Below are 19,136 nucleotides of genomic sequence, written 5' to 3'. Positions count from 1 at the left end.
TTGCTCCGCGGCATGTGGGGTCTTCCCGGATCAGGGCTCAGAGCTGCACTGGCAGGCAGATTCTTGGCCACTGTGGCACCAGTGTGTGCTAAGTTGCTTCAGCTGCGTCTGACTCTTTGCAACACCTGCCAGACTTTTCTGCCCATGAGATTCTCCAGGCAAGAATACTGGAGCGGGTTGCCATTTCTATAGGGGATCTTCCCGACCCGGGGGTCAAATTTAAGTCTCTCATGTCTTCTGCATTGGCAGGCAGGTTCTTTACCACCAGTGCCACTTGGGAAGCTCCTAGAGATAACTTTTACACCTATGAGAAGCTTCTGTACCTCTCCCCTAATAAGAAAAGTACAAATGAAAACTGTACTGTCCATTCGTCCTTCTCTCTGAATAAGTGGAAAACCATCTAATAATATGTTCCTAATATTAGTAGTAATACTTTTTAGAGAGAAGGATTTCTGGAGCTTTTAACACATTTATTGTTGTATTTGCTATAGTGTTTATATTTCTTATAATGAGCATGTATACATTTTCAAGCAGCTCTAGTTAAAAAACAAAACTGGAAGTAAATGTGCAAGATGAAAATGAGGATGGATTATTTTCCTCTGTGTACTTTTCAGTACTTTTTGAATTCCTCCTACCCACTCCCAAGCCTTCACAAATTTTAATGCATCTCAACTCCTGATATGACGCACTTTCAGTTTTACATTTCTTTCTGTCACGCCTGCCTTCATATATGCATTGTTCTCCTTCATCTCTGATTATCCTCATTCCACCCATGTTCAAGGTTTACTTCAAAGCACATCCTCTCCTGGGAGACACTACAGCTACAGCTAAGTGTACACACCAGAGCAGATATGTGGTCCCTGAGATCCAAAATAGGCTTCTCCACTTCCTATAAGTTTGAGCAACTCACTTAACGGTTCTGAGACTCAGTTTCCTCAGTTATTGAATAGGTGGTCTATTTTAACCTGTCTCATTAGGTTTTTATAAGGATTCAATTGGATCATGCATGTAAAGTACATAGCAGAACTACATTTGTGTTGATAACAATATTGCTATTTCTCCTCCCTCCAATGTAATTTTTGAGTCTACAAATAATTAATCTTTATTTTCTGTTTGGTTTCATGAAGGGAATTATAACTACCTTTGGGAGAAAAAGACAGATCTTCTAACCCTAAAGTACATTTGGTTGTTTTTCAACAAATACTTTTACTCATTCATTCCTTAATGAGGGACAGACCTCTCAGGAAAATATATTTCAAGAAATACGTATATTTCACACAGACTTCTTTTTCTTTTTAGTCCAAGCAGACTAATGGTAGCTAGGCTTCTCAAAAGCTAGGTAACAAAACATGTAAACTCACCTACTGTCAGCCTCCACACGTCACAGTGAGACGGGTATGGATTTTCTGGGGTCTGGGATTAGTGAAGGAATTGTTTGTCCTTTGAGAAAGCGCAGTAGTAGTCATGATTTGTATTCACGCCTGCTTCAGTAGGATAAGCCAGTGCTGGACCTAAAGAGCTCTGCCCTCTCACAGGTGATTCACTCCAACAGGCATTCTCAATGGCCAGGTCATCCTATGCCACCAAGCTCTCCAAGGGAAACTTGCTCAGGAAGAAAGATATCAGAGCAAGAGTGACTTTTGGTGTGCTAACTTATTTTTCACACAGAATGACAGAGATTTCCATCTGTACTGCCAAATATATGTCTTTCCCTTTGGGAACACTTATTAAAAAGACTTCTTTTTCCCAGAAAACCAGGGTCACCTAAAGAAAAATAATTTACCTTAGATTGTTCAAGAATAATTGCTCACTTCTTTCTATTTTTTGATTCTTGCCTTCTCCTCAAGAATGTTGAAAGATATTTTTGCTGTTGGTTGGTCATATTTCTGTAGAGACCAAAGTTACAGGACTGAGTTCTAAACTGAGGTTCAGAGATTATCCACAGAACAAACATTTTATAAAGAAGACACCAGCTCACACAGAGGACACAGCTGATAGTTTAATAGTAGAGCAGAATATATCTTATGAATGGGAAAGTGGATAGAGAGGTCCCCTGCCCATCTGACACCTCACCCAATGTGGGCAGAACCAAAGTCCTCCAAAATAGGGTCCTTTTCCAGACTCTCCAGCTCAGTGAAGGGCATTGTTGTGTCAGTTTGAGTCCTAGAGCAGATGGAAAGATGGAATTAAACATGTGAGCTTAATGGGGAAAGTGCTCATGAAGGGTTAAGATGAGAAGGAGCAAGAAAAGGCAGAGAGACTCAGATGACGATGCAGGTACGTCGCCTTATGAAAGAGGAGAGGGAAGGAAGGAGGACTAGGTAGAAAGAGCCTCAGACTGCAAAGCAGTTCTGGGAAAGTGTTGGCCACACTTACAGGAAGTCCCCGAATACAGATTTGTTGTTGGAGTCCCACCTTGGGCAGAAATGACCTGGCTCTGGAACCTGCCCTGTGATGGTTCATCGACTGGTAGCAAGCAGAGTGTGAGGCCTTGTGTGAACACTGCAGTGGATCTGAAGGTGCAGTGGTTGCAGGCTCACAGCTATGTTTATTGTAGAAGGGGGCTTTTTTTTTTTTTTTTTTTTTTAATGTGCTGGGTCTTTGTTGTTGAGAGGTCTTTTCTTTAGTTACCGAGGGTGGGGGCTACTCTCATTGCAGTGGCTTCTCTTCATGGGAAGCACAGGCTCTAGGGCACCCAGCTTCAGTAGTTGAGGCACGTGGGCTCAGTATATTTGCGGGTCCTGGGTTCTAGAGCACAGGCTTAGTTGCTCCGCAGAATGTGGGATCTTCCTGGATCAGGGATCAAACCCATGTCTCCTGCGCTGGCAAGCAGATTCCTTACCACTGAGCCACCAGGGAAGCCCTAGAAGGGGCTCTTGAAGAGAGAGCTGAATACCTACATGGCTGCCAGAATCATTCATTCAATTATGCAACCTGAGAATCATGCCTGGTGTCTCCTTCTCTCTTATCTCTGTGACCCAATCCATTGGTATATTCCTTGACCATTTTATCTCCTAAACCGGTCTCACATCTGTCTATTGCTCTCCATCTCCTCTACCACTACCACCATCATCTTGCTCCCAACTGGTGACCATCTTTCAATCCATTCACCACACAGCAGACAATCTTTCCAAAACACAAGTCTGATGATATAACTCCTTGCTTAAACAACATCAGTGCTCATGGGATAAAGACCTAAGTCCTTAGCATGACCTTCAAGGCTCTACTCGATATGGCTTCTGCCTTGCTCTCCAGCCTCCTGGGACTTGGGTTCTCCTAACTGCTCAACTGACCCTTTGGGGTATCAGATAGATAATGGTTCATATGCACCAGGTTGGTTCTTTCCTGCCTTGGGATCTTTGCACATGCTCTGTTTCACTGATTATCTCTTCTCCAACCGTATCCCCCTTTGCAGTTAACTAATCCTCATTCTTCTTCCCAGTTCAAACAACGCTTCATCTAAGCAGACTTCTCTGATTCTCTCCCTCCCCCTAGGAAGTTCAAATCCTACTCATAGAATCAAATTCCCTTTGTAACATTTAGGACAGTATTCTATAATTGACTGCCCATTTGATTGTCTGACTATATCACTAAACTGTGTTTTCTGAGGGCAGAGACTGTCTATTTTCACTCATTATTGAATCCCTAGGATTAGCAGAGTGGCTGCATTTTGTAGTTGCCACAAAACACTTTTTGAATGACTGAAGTATCTAAAAGAGTAAAAAAAATTTTTTTCACTTTTTATTTGAATCACACACCAGGTGTTTTCTTTTCTAACCATCTATTTCCATTTATATCGTTCTCTAGCTACATATGGAGAAGGCGATGGCACCCCACTCCAGTACTCTTGCCTGGGAAATCCCATGGACGGAGGAGCCTGGTAGGCTGTAGTCCATGGGGTCACTAAGAGTCGGACATGACTGAGCGACTTCACTTTCACTTTTCACTTTCATGCATTGGAGAAGGAAATGGCAACCCACTCCAGTGTTCTTGCCTGGAGAATCCCAGGGACGGCGGAGCCTGGAGGGCTGCCGTCTGCGGGGTCGCATGGAGTCGGACACAACTGAAGCGACTTAGCAGCGGCAGCTAGCTACACTGCATTATCTCCATCCCCACTTCCATTCCTACTCTCTGACCATGATAAAATTTCTGAGCTCTCACCTTGGACTTGGATTTTTGGGTCTTCACTGATGAGCACTGCAGGCTTGGATAAAGTGCTTATTACAGAACTTGCTATTGCATAATATTTTAGATTTAGAAGGTCAAGGAGGGTAAGAAAATAAAGCGAGTTACCCCCAAAGAGTTGGAACACATAATTAGATTATAAGTCAAGTCAATCAGAGCAAAGATACACTTCCATAGAAAGAAAGGAAGACTCCAGGACCTAAAAGTCCTACCAGTACTGTTATTCAGTAAGGCCTTATTTTATCTAAAAAAGGAATGTGTACATCTGAGAAGGAGCAGCCCATGAAGCATAAATAAAATTTGAGGGTTGATCGGGCACCATCCCAAGGAGAAGGGCCAGCCAGGACAGCAGGAATGAGTGCCCAGTCCTCCCAGCAGGTCATTTGACCTTTGGTGTGGAAGAAGACATACCAGGCTACCCAAGGCTGTTATCATTAAACATTTAAGGCAGATAATTCACTCTTCCGATTCTCTGTCAAGCTCGTGAACCCACTTTCTAATGATTAGGCTCCAAATTGCACACTTATGAGAAGATAATGCATTCATTAGGAAAACTCTAGAGTCCAGTTCTCTAGACAGTTTTGCTTCTCACAGGAACAGTTAGGCTCCAGATTTTGGAATCAGATGACTTTTATTTGAACCCTGATTCTACCATTTATATACACCCTAACTGTGGGATCTTGGGGATTTCCTTCATCATTTTTCCCCAAATGGAAAAAGATCACAAGGTACCACATGACTGAAGAGAGGATTAAATGAGGCAATATATGTAATGTACTTAACATAAGTGTCTAGCAAATAGTTAATGAAATCAGTCAGTTTGCATTCTGATTTTATACTTCGCTGATTTTTAATCAAAGTTGGAACACTGAAAAAATGAAAGTTTTGATCCCACAAGGTCAAGGACCAAATCTAGACCTTGGGAAATCACCAAGACTCCAGGCTAGCCCTCACCTCCTGGCACCTCCCTGTTTCCATGGGTAACATCTATAAAAGGTAACAAGGATTTGACTTTATCTCTGAGTGTCTTTTCTTCTCATTTCCCTGCCCCCAATCTCCTAGACATATTTCTTATGCAGAAGCAGATTCAGGTCTACTTTGTTGTTAGAGAGTCAAGCATCATCACCCTTTAACAAGGGAGAGGCTCCTAGGCTGTTTTGGTTTTTGTTTTTCTTTTTACTTCATACTGCACACCAAAAGCATCATCTTCCAGAGGCGGATGCATGTTTTTCTAAGGTCATCATCTGGCCTGCCCCACCTCCCCACCTGCTCTTGAGGGAAACACTACCAGGACACATAAAAAGCCACAACATCAGTCACAGATGAAGGCCTCCATCGTGCAGGGAACTGCCTAAACTACACACAGGCAAACCAAAGTGACTCTGGCAGATTAAACAGTTTGTTTTGTTTTTCTGTTCCAGTTATCAGACCACTCTGTGACAAAAAACACCAAAGAAACCCATGGTAAATTGTGTTTAGAGTATGGAGTCTTGACAGTGTGTTTTGGTTTCTATGGAAGTGCCTACTGCTGCTGCTAAGTCACTTCAGTTGTGTCCAACTCTGTGTGACTCCATAGACAGCAGCCCACCAGGCTCCGCCGTCCCTGGGATTCTCCAGGCAAGAACACTGGAGTGGGTTGCCATTTCCTTCTCCAGTGCATGAAAGTGAAAAGTGAAAGTGAAGTCGCTCAGTCACCTCCGACTCTTAGTGATCCCATGGACTACAGCCTACCAGGCTCCTCCATCCATGGGATTTTCCAGGCAAGAGTACTGGAGTGGGATGCCATTGCCTTCTCTGTCATGGAAATGCCTACAGAATTATTTTTCAGATGTCAGTGGCTGATGCTGGACAGAGCTGTAGAGACTTCTGTCAAACTTTGTAGCAGGGGTATAATTACAGGGGCTAATTGTCAGGCTCAGTGTGAGGTGCCATCCAAAAAGACTGCATTGTCCCCCTCCCCCTCTGTTCTACGTCAAGATAACACGGTTCAAACTTTGAAAATGATCGCTTTTCAGCTGACCGTTAGAGAATGTCTATCAAGCATCCAGAAAAACAACTTGACCGCTGCCCTCACAGAACCCACCTAGAGCCTAATAGAAAATACCAAGTATTTTCTCCCATATATCATTTACTTCCCACAACCCTGAGGTAGGTATGGTTTTTATCCCCATCCTAGAGGAGAATAAACTAAGGCTAAAAGGAATAAATATTTTGCTCCAAATCAAACAGCCAAAAAGTGCCAGAATCTGTGCTTGATCGAACCTGGAATCTCTAAACGCTCGGATATTGATGGACACCACTTAGGCCAGGGGGTCCAAACCTTAAACTTGCAGTTTCAGTTTTCCTTATCAAACGAAGCGTCCCTCATTTCACAAACATCACTGACTTTTAGTTCTCCGCTGGCCCAGGATGAGGAGCCTGGTACCTCACGGTCAGGACCCGACTGTCAGCCTTGCTGGTGCCCCCAGCTCGGCCGAGGGACCAGTGCGCATGTCTGGGCTGGGGAGCGCCGGACCCCTGGGGTCTGCGAGCGAAACCCGCCCGTTCCCTCAGCGCCTCCCACGGGGACCCCTCAGTGACGTGCTCCCGGCCACAGAGGCCGGCACCCTCCTGCTCAGGCCAGAAACCCACGAAGCGCAGTCAGGTTTGGGGTCCGCCTGCAGCCGCGAGGCCCCGGCGGGCGCTGAAACGAAAGGCAGACGAGGGAAGCAGCGCCAGGGGGCCGAGGCGCCGCGGGCCGCGTAGCCGGGCGAGGGCACGCTGCGCCGCCGCGACGAGCGCCTTGGGCTGGCGTATCTCAGGGACGCGGCTCCAGCCGGAGCGCCGCCGGGACCGCCGTGCGCAGACCCGAGGCCTGGGCCCCCGCTTCTGGCTGCCGGCCCGCGCTCCGCGTTCTCCGCGCACTCGGGCCCGCCTCTCGGCCGTTTTCGCTTTCGCTTTCTTGCCGAGAGCGTTGAGGAAAATGAAAGTGGCAGTGTCCAGAGCCTGCGCGGCAGCCGTCGGGGCGAGGGGCGCACCGTGCGGGGCGGCCAGCCTGGAGCGGGCGAGCCGGAGCCTCAGCCCGCACCCGGCGAGGTAAGCGCGGCCCCTTTCGCGGTCGCCTCGCGGGCTCCTCCTTGCGGACCGCGCGGGCGGGACGCCAGGCGGCCGTTGGACGCTGGCGGGCCGGCTGGGGGTTCCTGCCGCGGGGTTGGGAGGGCTTGTGATGCGGCACCACTGGGGCTTTCGGGGCGCTGGTCCTCCAGGCCGGGCTGGAAGACTTGGGCGAGCCTCGGACTAACGTGCCAAGGATCTGGCAGCCTGAGGTCGAGGTGGGACGGGTGCAAGCCAGGCCACCCCTCCCAGTCCACATTCTCTTTTTTGTAAAATGCCGCCCGAACCCTCCCCCGTCCCGCCCCACCCCCACTCCCACAGAGTTTCGATTAAAAAGTGGGAGGATGTATATAAAATGCTGAGAAGAGTGTCTCACCTGAGCCCAGCAGGGAGGAATTCATAGTTTACCCCTTCTTACCTATCAAACTCCTCTGTTTCCGCACGCGGCCCCAAAACTCGCTTGTTTAGCCAAGTTTTTCAGATCTGGTGCGCTTGCACGCCCTTGGGATGCCCTCCAAGCGCGCCCTGAACCGGGAAGCTTGCGACTAGTCTCTTTTCGTCCTAGGTATGGAGAGGAGCCAGGTCAGGATGCCACCCACTTCCCAAGGCTCTGTCCAGGTGAAAACAGGGGCTGACTCTGCAGGAGCCCCTATCCATGGCTGGCAGAAACGGTCAGGGATAGCGGCTGATAGAGTTCCTCATTGCACCCAAGACAAGGACGCTTTCTGTGCGGAGTCCGCCAGCAGAAGGGTGAAAGATGAACGCCCAGATCTTGTATGCCCGCTCAGAATTGGGCTCCTCCTCAAGGCTGTTGGGACAGTCTCTGCTTTGGGGTGCCCCCCATTCCCTGGCAAGAAAAAATATATATAGGCAAAACCAGTTGTGTAGATGAGGGAAGATACTAAATGTTAGGAGTAATCTGCAGGCACTTGATTTAACATTTGAGTGAAGATGGTTTATGTAGGCAATACCAAGAACACCACCCCCATTTTAGTCAACTTTTGTCTAATCACATGTATCTGATCATAACACTCATTACTGAAAGAAAACTTGAATAACCTTAACTTTGAAAACAGCCTTAACCAAAGATATAGGTCCTTCCTAGTTTTTAAAACATGGAGTTCCTCTTTTATACTCTGCTTCAGGATGGTGGTGAGAATTCACCACCTTTTAGAAAATACCACCTCTATCATGAGCCAGAAAATCAGATTCTTTGATTTGTGCGATGTACTTTCAACAAGCTATTTCTTTCTTCGGAATTCCATAATGTCTCTCTCTCCTCTCTCTAAATTTAACTGTTAACTAAATTTAAGCTGTAATGCATGGTTCTCTCCCTTTCCTCTTCTGTCTGTGGGTGGAGAGGCAGGGGGTTGTAGTAGACACCATCCACAGCATTTTCACCATGCCGGGTTCTTTTGTTGTATCACCATCTTCCATGATGGTGAAAACTGAATGACTCCACTAAAGATCAGGCAAGCCTCTGTCTTCCCCACTGCCTTCTTTCCTCCTGGCTTTATTACTCATTGGTTTAGCATGTGATGAACTTCATTACATTTTTCAGAAAAAAATAATGCGTGGGATTTTATTTTCCGTAGGATGCCAGGACTTCAGAACTAAATTGCTCATACTCTGAAGTTAATGGCACACTATAATCATTGGTCTGTTTAGAGTCATCTGTTTTATTTTATTTCCTCCTTTTATCTTCCATTTCCCAGCACCCTCCCTCCCATGCTTGCATACTTGGGCAGGCATGGTGACATATTTGTTCTTACATCTTTCCTTATATCCTCTCAGAAAATGTGTGTCTTTGAAAGGTATGTCATGTTTTGCTTTTGTTGTACTTATCTGAATAAAAGCCATCATGCTATAAATCTCATACTGTTTCTCTCTTTTCTTTGGCCACATTGTGTAGCTTGTGGGATTTTACTTCCCAAGGATCAAACCCGGACCCTTGGCAGTGAGAACGAGGAGTCCCAACCACTGGGCAGCTATAATTGCCTCATACTGTTTCTTTTTTCCCTCAGCATCATGTTTTCAAGTCAAACCATCTTGATATATGTGAGTCTAATTCATTAGTCCTGGCTGTTGTGCACTTTTCTATCAAGAGTGTACACCACACGTTCTTAAGCAGTCTCCTGAGAATAGACGTTAGGTGATTTTCATCTCCTTGCTTCTACAAACAGTGCTGCACCAGAAAGCCATGTGTTCTCCAGCAAGAACTTCTCTGAGATAGATAGATGGGTTCAGTTCAGTTCAGTCGCTCAGTCGTGTCTGACTCTTTGCGATCCCATGAACTGCAGCACACCAGGCCTCCCCGTCCATCACCAACTCCCAGAGTTCACCCAAACTCATATCCATCGAGTCAGTGATGCCATCCAGCCATCTTATCCTCTGTCAATAGATGGGTAGATAGATTGCTAATTTTGGAATAAGTGTATGATGTCATTTACTAAAAACTGCTGCTTTGTGCTGCAGAATGGCTTCATCAGTTTTCTCCCATCAGGAGTGCATGAAGGGTCCCTTTCCCATCATCTGCCAGCACTTACTATTATCTAATTTACTATTTTTTTTGTCAGACTAGTAGGTTAAAGCAGAACTCCATTTCTGTTTTAGTTGAGCATCACATCATATTGTTCTGCCATTTGTGAACTGCCTGTTTGTCTCCTTTTCTCTTCCTTTAGGTTTCTGATATTTTTCTGTCTGGTTTTCATTTTGATCCTTATATATTGGTATGCTCACTAAACTGTTAATCCTTCATGCAATGGCAGTGTTATAAATCATCCCCTAGTCTGGTCACCCATCTGTTAACTTCATTTATGGTCTTCATTTATTATTATTATTAGCATCTTTATTAAGATATAATTTACATACCATAAAATCCACCCATTAAAAGGATACAGTTCAGTGATTTATAATATATTTGCAGAGGGTGTATCTCCATAATCTAATTTTAGAACATTTATATTATTTCATTAGCAACCACTCTCCAGCAGCCCTTAATATTCCCCTCTCCAGCCCTAGGCAAGCATTAATCTACTTTCTGCCTCTATATACTTGCCTTTTTCAGGCATTTTGTATAAATGAGATTGTACAATATGTGGTTTGTTGTGACTGGCTTTGTATACTTAGAGTAATCTTCTGGAGGTTTAGCCACGTTATAGCATGGATCAGTAGTTTGTTCCTTTTTTACTGCCCAGTATATTCCATCCTGTGGCTATACTGCATTTTGTTTATCCATTCATCAGTTGATGGACATTTAGATTGTTTTTGCTTTCTGGTTATTATGAATAATGCTTCCATGAACACCCACGTACAAATTTTTGTGTAAGCACATATTTTAATTTCTCTTGGGTATATACCTATTAATAAAAGTGGAATTGCTGGATCGCATGGTATTTCTGTGTTTAAACTTCCAGTTCATGCATGCAAAGTCACTTCAGTCATGTCTGACTCTCTGTGACCCTATGGACTGTAGCCTGATGGGCTCTTCTGTCCATGGGATTCTCCAGGCAAGAGTACTGGAGTGGGCTGCCATGCTGCCATACTTTTCCAAAGTAGCTACAACATTTTACATTCTTACCAGCAGTGCATGAGTGTTTCAATTTGTCTGCATTCTCACCAACACTTGTGTATATTTTTTTTTATAGCCATCCTAGCCGGTGTAAATTTCTAGCTCATTGTGGTTTTAATTTGTACTTCCTGGATGACTAATGATATTGAGCATCTTTTAATGTGCTTATTAACCATTTGTATATCTTCTTTGGAGTAATGTCTGTTCATATCTGTTTGGAAAATTTGATTGTATTTTGTTACTGAGTTGTGTTGTTTCTATATCGTTTCTTTTTTCTTATAACATCTGAAATCATCAAGGTGTCTTTGGCTCCATTCTTTCCTTCCTTCATTTCGTTCAGTGACTTGGAATTCTGTATCCTATTAGGAGCCCTAAGCGTAGGTAAACATTTTCCTACAAAAGCTAAAAATTAATTAAAATCTCCAATTTCATCCCAAACATAAGAAGCATTTTAGCATGTTTTTAATTCTCTTCTTCTCCCACAGGCACATGCATATGTGTGTGTCTGCCTGAGAATTATTGAAATAATCTGGAAGCTTCTTATTGTTATTAACTCTTCACGCTTCAAAATACATTTTTATTTTTCTATTTTAGAAGTCTTTTCTTAAGGATTGCATTAATTTGTAACATATTTGCAATTACCTATCATACCAAGATAGGAAGGCTTGAACATATATTTATTTTAGAGTTTTGATTGACATACTGAAAATTTTTAGTGACTTGTGTCTCAAGAGTAGTGCCTCTCTGGGTCTCTCTATTTCTCAAAAGTTTTATGTGAATCCATGTTATTCTGATCCTCATTTGACCTTTGCCAGAACAAAAGCATTCTAAAATATTTGCAAATGCTTAAGTCACTTCCTCATATTTTACTGAGTTTACTTTAGCTTGGTTAAACCAAGTGCAATATCAGTTTTGCAATATCACTAGCTGAAGGTTTATATAATTGCCTTCCCCCCAGCATCAGAAACTGGCCAGAGAAATATGAAAATAGCTTTGAAAATTCAGCTGCTGAATATCTTACACTACAAAGCTTACCATTTTTATTTATGACAGTATTTGAGTGTGAAGTAAATCAGGCACTCTAATGGTAAAACTAACTTGGATGGAGTTTATCAAAACCTTCTTAAAGTGTCCATATGTTTTTATCCCAGTGATTCTACTTTCAGCATGTATCCTGAAACATGCTTGCCTTTGGGCTTTTTTCAGGTGGTACAGGATAATTCTAGGTGGGGTATATTTGCAGCGTCACATAACACTGACTCCCATGGTGAGAAAGTTATTCCTCTGGTCAACTCCTTTCCAATCTTCTGATCAAGGGAAGGAGAACAATCTCAGCTTGGTACTAGTATGTCTTTAACACAGTGTTAAGCCTTCCTAATCTCCCACTTGATATGAAAGGATGAGCAAAGGGATAGCAATATCAACTATATTTTCATGACACCATTGTGTTTCCCATTGTATTTATTCTTATGACTGTCTTCATTTATGACGTTTAATGCTGGCTTTCCATTTACGGTAGTAAATAAGGTTTGCTTTTAAAACATTTATTTAAGGGTAGAAATGAGTTGATTTAAAGGGAAATGTTAAGTACAGTATATATGACATTTAATTATGGTAAAATAATAATAGTGATGTATGGATGGCTGAAAGGTGTGAAACATGACCCTAAGAAATAATCTGAGCTTCAGACACAGATTTTAAGTGAGGAGGTTTTCTTATAGAATAGGCTGTTCCTCCCAGTCTGACTTCTGTTATCATGAAGTTAGAAACCAGTTAGTTGTCCAGCAATTAGGGATTAATTAAGAGACTTTGATACCATGGAAAAATAGTGATAGAATAGTGCCAACTATTAAAAGTATATTTAATGACATGGAAAAATTATAACTATTAGATAAAACAAAGCTGGTTGCAAAAGAAAAATATGCACAGTATCCTAATATTGTTAGAAAGTGTATGTTTGTATGTATGTCTGTGTGTGAGAATCTCAAAAATTATTGGAAGAAATATTTACAAATAAGTTACCTCTGAACCATTGGGACTACAGGAAATGTTTGTTTTTTCCACTAATAAACATGTCACTTTTGTCAACAGAAAAACAGTTTATACAATAACTGTTTTAAAATTAACCCATTTGAACGTTCCCAGGACTGCCTGGTATTTGCCATCTGCAGGCACTCCTGCGTCCTTGTGTGTCTGCTCCAAGCATCCAGCCAGGTCTCTGTGGTCTGCAGAGCCACAGCAGGTTGGCAAGACTTCCTTGTCACCACTGAGTGCCCTCCAAGGTACTTCTTCTTAGTGTGTCTATATTTATGCTTTTGGTATAAAATAGAATATATCTAAAATTCCCTCTTCTCAATAGCCCCGTTAGGTTGGGCCAAATTAGAATCCCACTTTCTTAGCGGGTCTGAATCGTTAGCTAGGAATGGAGGAGATGGTGAGAGAGGGTCTCCTAGTTTCTCCTTTATTCTCTTTCTGTAACTTCTGCATTATTCTACTGACCATGAAATTTCTATGTGTTAGGTAAAACCATGTTTGTGTTTCACCTGGGTTTAAGATATGTGTGTTTAAATTTTAGATGCCTCCTTTCCAGGATTACAAAATCTCTCTTAGGAAAAAAAAAAAGGTTCACAGCAAGGCCTCATGCTTGGCTGGAACACTTGCTACTTTTTCCTGGTAGAAATTCCTAGGTTGTTACTTCTTAGAGCATGTTCCTGGAAGTTCCTGGAGTTCTTTGTGGGAAAGGGGTTGGCAGGTCCCTGTCAAGTAAGCACATGGTGTCTGTGTCTGGAGGTGGTCTTACGCCCCTGTGCAAACTTCCTCCTTCTACAGAGGGTGCTGCCTAGGGTGAGCTGGGCAGGTCCTGAGCCTAAAGAAAGCCCGCTTCAGCATTCCAGTAATGTCTGGAACTTGACTGGCCAGTACCTCCCCTCCTGGGGTCCTTCTGCTCCTCTTCACCTCTCTGCCGCTGCTGTGGCTCAGGCTCTCACATCTCTTGTCTGGGGAACACAGTGACCTCCAGCTGGTCCCTGCCTCCACTTCCCCTTACTTATAATCTGTGTTTTACAGAAGCCAGTGTGTAGTAGTGTATTGTTGCTATAACAAATGAACACAAAATTAGTAGCTTTTAACAATCCAAATTCATTATGTTACCACTGCAGTTTTCAGAAGTGCTCTTTTCCTTCTGGAGCTCCTGGAGGAGAATCATTCTGTTGACTTTTCCAGCTTCTGGAGGCTTCCTGCATTCCTTGGCTCATAGACCCTTCCTCCACCTCTAAAACTAACAAGTGTTTCTCACGCTGCAACACTCTGACACTCATCTTCTAATCTTACTTTGCCTCCCTCTTACAGGGACACTTGTGATTACATTGGGTCCACCTGGATAATCTCCCCATCTCGAGATCCTTAATCACATCTCCAGTGCTCTTTTTGTCATTGGAAGGTAATATAGTCACAGCTTCCGGGAATTTAGATACTGACTTCTTTGGCGGGACCATTATTCCGTCTACCACACAATGTAATCGTTTAAAAACACACACATCCAACCATGTTACTCCTCTCTAAGGCCCTGGTGTGGTGCTCTCCTCAGAGGATAAGGACCTCCTGTGGCTGGAAGTGCCGTGCAAGGGCCACGCCCCGCCTCCCCTCCTTCTGCTTCCCATCTCCCCACTCTGCCTCTGGCCTGCGGGCTGTGATCCAGCCTTTGCACATGGTCTGCTTTCTACAAAGGATGCTTCTCCTTCTCCCACTCCATCCCAGGTTCCTGAGCTCCCTAAGATGCTCTCACTGGGACCCGTGCCGTTCTGCTATCATACCTACTACAGGCTAACATCTTCGCTTTTACTTAGGTGATCGTATGCTTCTCCCATGTGAGTAAGTAACCCTTACAGTCAGGGGTCATGTCTATCTTCGTTCCATCAGTGCATCTCAGTACGGAGTCTGCTTGTGGCGAATGGTTAGTAAGCACTTGGAAATGAATGAATAAGCGAATGAATATTAGCAGCATGGTCATCACCCTCTATCCCCTTTACCCTGCTTTTTTCTTCTGTACAACATTTATCGCCTCCTCTCTTGTGGCTTCCCTCCACCAGAATGGAAGCTCTGTGAGAGCAGGGACTTGTCTTTTGCGTTCATGCCATTATTCCCAGGTCCTAGAGCAGCGTCTGCTCTATAACGGGCATTTGATAAATATTCAGGGGATGGATGATCTGGGGATGTTCAGAATCTGTCATCAGAGTTTTCTAATTTGACCCTTCTTTGAAATCAGGTATTGTATTACCAAATTTTTCATTTTAGTTATTAAGCCTAACTCAATAATCAGGCAAATTGGCAGAGACCTCCTAAAACATTCACCCAATTTTTATGAGGATTAAATGAGCTAATAAATACAAGGCATTCAGAGCAGTGTCTGGCACATGGTGAGCCTCGTATAAGGGTTTGCTGATGTTGTTAAGATGTACTTGAGCCCTTGGTTGTTTAGAATTTTTACCATGTCTCAACTCTGTGGTGGGATCCCAGACCCAGAACTGAGTGCGTTCGTCTGTTTCTTGCACCTGGGCAGGACCCAGGTGTTTCAGCCCAGACAGGAGCGCTTCAGGTGGGTGATTTGAACCATAACCTGTGTTTTTTTCTGTTTTGCCTGCAGATGGCGGTAGGCCCTGGACTTCCCTGCACTGCAGGCAGTGATGAGGCTGGGCAGCAGCGAAAGGAGAAAATGGACTTCCTCCTCCTGTAGACAAGAATGCCAGCTACCAGCCATGGGTGAGCTTCCAGCTTGACCAGAGTTTTTCTCTTATTTGTTCCACGTTATTTGTTGTTGTTGTTGTTATACAGGATTGGTGTAGACCATACTTGTTTGATTTTGAGGTCGTTTGTTGATTTTCATAGTTTGTTTATAAAAACAGAAAAGCAATAGCAGTGAAACCGGAAATATTACTGGAATGTTTCTGAGGGAATGGAGGGCCAGGTGGTCATCCTCTGCACTGGGAGTGTGGTATCCCTTCACTTATGCTTCTTGGGCCTGTCCCTTTTGCCATCCTAGGAGATGGTACCCACCCAGGCAGTCCCTTTAATTCAAGTGTGTGGTAAGTCGGAAATACGAGGTGTTCTTTGCATGGACTTTGTGGTCCTTCTTGCAGTTGCTCACTGGGCAGACTGTTCCTGTGCTGCTGGAGAGACACCCATGGCCAGCAAGGCCCAGGGTTTCTTTCTGCTCACCCTGACCGTGTTGCCCCCACAGAGGGCTTCTTCTCCTGATCTCCCCCGATCCCGCATTGGGTAATTTCACAGCTCTAGTTTATCTGTCCTAAAACCACCATTAGCGTTGTAATCTGAACAGTTTGAGTAGAGATTGTTTCTGTTCTGTTTTAACCCCATTTGTGAGATTTGTGCTCAGCAGGCAGTAATTCTAAGTTTTCTATCTGGTAATAAGAATACTTTCTGTCCTTAATGCTAAGGACAACTACACTTCTTGGCATTCTGATGGGGTCTAGCAAAGGCCTTCCTTGATTTTCAGCATCTGCTAGGTATGGTGGTGTCCTTCCCTTAGCTACGACCCCTTTAGGGCCCTGCCCAGCAAGAATTCTGGGAGATCTTCCCTCTCAGTATCACAAGTCTTTGTGAGGAACTTGATGTTCCCTCGACCTTCACCCCAGTCTGCACCAGCTTTGCCTCAAGCCTCTATGTGTTAGGCACTATGCCCCATGGTTTACATCTTTTTCAGTCTCCTTGCAAACTTGGTCAAATAAGTGATACAATTCATTTGTTTCAAATATGGAAGCCAAGACTCAGAGATTAGATTACTTTCAGAGCTAAAATGTAGCAAGGCAGAGTGGCAGCCCAAGGTCTTTGAAGCTCTTGCCTGTTATCAGAAACTTAGGCTGTGCCTTCCCTGATAGCTCAGTGATAAAGAATTCGCCTGCCAATGAAGCAGATGTGGGTTCCATCCCTGATCTGGGACGAGCCCATATGCAGCAGAGCAACTCAGCCCATGCACCACAACTCCTGAGCCTGTGTGCCGCAGCTGCTGAAGCCCGCGTGCCCTGGAGAGTAGCCCCTGCTCGCTGCAACTAGAGAAGAGCCCACACAGCACCGAAGACCCAGGACAGACCCCCCAAAATAAATAAAATTATTCTTTTCTAAAGTTAGACTGGCCGCCTACAGGTAGAAGATGAATTATATTTGCATACACGTATCTGTAATACACTTCTGTTTTCATATTTTATTTGACCTGAACTGTTGGCACACGCTGGTAAAATCTGCCTTTATTACTGTTGGCCTTGCATGCATTATTATGTGTGCCAGTTGATGCAGGGTAGTTCAGTAGTTTATCTGAAGAACCTTAACCTCCATAAATTGGAAAGGTTTGATTTCAAGAATCTGAAGTCTTCCTCTGCACCTGGGAGGTTTTGTGACCTGTTTGAGGAGGAACAAACTGACAAACTCCAAGCGTAAATCTGTCTCAGCCTAGTTCTAGTAAAACTGACACAACCTCAGTCTGAATCGTTGTCAAGATCAGCTGTTTTATAAACCAGAGTCACTAATAAGTACCTGCTGATATCTGAATGTTTTAAAATATTACAGTTAAAACTGTGGTCAGTGAAAGAAAAGCTGTCCTTTTTCCCGTGGGACTGCTTTAGGGCACTTATTCTCAGGCCACTCAGGACACCCTTGAGGGCACATGAATTCTGGATGTTTCAAACTGATAGACTTGTACAGGAGTCTCAGAAATCACGGGCACTAGCTTGAGGTTGTGGAGTACTTTTTCTGTGTCCTCTTTTTAAAAAAAATTTTACTGAAGTATAGTTGATTTCAAATGTTGTGTTAGTTTCTTCTGTACAGCAAAATGGGTTATACATAGATATATCCAGTTATACATATCTATATTATTTTTCATCTTCTTTTCCATTTATGGTTTATCATGGGATATTGAATATAGTTTCCTGTGCTATATGGTAGGCCCTTGTTATTTGTGTATTCTGTGTATATTAATAATCGTTTGCGTCTGCTAATCCCAACTCCCAGTCCTTCCCTCACCAGTGCCCTGCCCCCTATAGTCTGTTCCCTATATCTGTGAGTCTTTCTGCTCCATAGATATGTTCATTTGTGTTGTATTTTAGAATCCGCATGTAAGTGATACTGTGTATTATTTGTCCTTCTCTTTCTGACTTATTTCACTTAGTATGATAATCTCTACGTTTATCCACGTTGTTGCAAACAGCATTATTTTATTCTTTATGACTAATACTCCATTGTATATACATGGTACATCTTCTTTGTCCATCCTGATGTCAATGGACAGTTAGGTCGTTTTCATGTCTTGGCTATTGTGAATAGTGCTGCTATGAACATAGGGGTGCGTGTATTGTTTTGAATTACACTTTTGTCTGGATATATGCCAAGGAAAGGAATTGCTGGATCATGTGACAATTCTATTTTTAGTTTTTAGAGAAACCCGCATACTATTTTCCATAGTGTTTGCACTAATTTACATTCCCACCAACAGATCGGAGGGTTCCCTCTTCTCTACACCCTCTCCAGCATTTGTTATTTGTAGATATTTTTAATGATGGCCATTCTGACCAGTGTGAGATGGTACCTCATTGTAGTTTTGATTTATATTTGTCTAATAATTAGCGACGATGAGTATGCTTTCTTTGGAGAAATATCTATTTAGGTCTTTTGCCCACTTTTCAGTTGGGTTGTTTGGGGTTTTTTTGTTATTGAGTTGTATGAGTTGTTTGTATATTTTGTAAATTAAGCTGTTGTTGGTCATGTCATTTGCAAATATTTTCTTCCAGTCCGTAGGTCACCTTTTTGTTTTGTCTGTTATTTCCTTTGCTGTGCAAAAGCTTATGTTTGATTAGGATTCATTTGTTTATTTTTGCTTATTTCCATTGCCTTGGGAGACCGACCCAAGAAAACATTGGTATGATTTATGTCAGACAGTGTTTTGCCTGTGTTCTTTTCGAGGAATTTTATGGTGTGATGTCTTCTTTATGGTGTTGTGTCTTCTTTTTAAGAAACAGCTTTATTGAAATATATTTCTCATACTGTGCAATTCACCCATTTAAAATGTACAGTTCAGTGGTTTTTAGGATGTTCATGGAATTGTGCATTCATCACCAAAGTCAACTTAAAACATTTTTCATTACCCCTAAAAAAACCTCTGTACCCCTAATTATTGCCTCCCCAGTCTCCCCATTTCCCCCAGCCCCTGAAAACCACTAATCTACTTTCTGTCCCTATAGATTAGCCTATCCTGGATCATATGAATAAAACCATACAGTAT

At 43.3% G+C, this 19,136-nt stretch overlaps 1 protein-coding gene across 2 annotated transcripts in view; it reads left to right on the top strand.

Annotated features, from left to right (window-relative positions):
* Positions 1–7,165: 7,165 nt before the first annotated feature.
* Positions 7,166–19,136, top strand: part of RAD50 (RAD50 double strand break repair protein) — a 258,372-nt gene continuing 246,401 nt past the window's right edge. For both annotated transcript variants that reach the window (XM_042250243.1, XM_042250244.1), the window contains exons 1-2: positions 7,166–7,260; positions 15,492–15,607. The gene's annotated coding sequence lies outside the window, so the exon portion shown is untranslated. The remainder of the gene's footprint in view (positions 7,261–15,491; positions 15,608–19,136) is intronic.

Source organism: Ovis aries, chromosome 5 (genome assembly GCF_016772045.2).
Source record: "Ovis aries strain OAR_USU_Benz2616 breed Rambouillet chromosome 5, ARS-UI_Ramb_v3.0, whole genome shotgun sequence".
In the NCBI taxonomy this organism is placed as follows: Eukaryota; Metazoa; Chordata; class Mammalia; order Artiodactyla; family Bovidae; genus Ovis; species Ovis aries.
The sequence above is the reverse complement of the archived record's forward strand: the minus strand, read 5'-3'. Positions and strand labels throughout refer to the sequence as shown.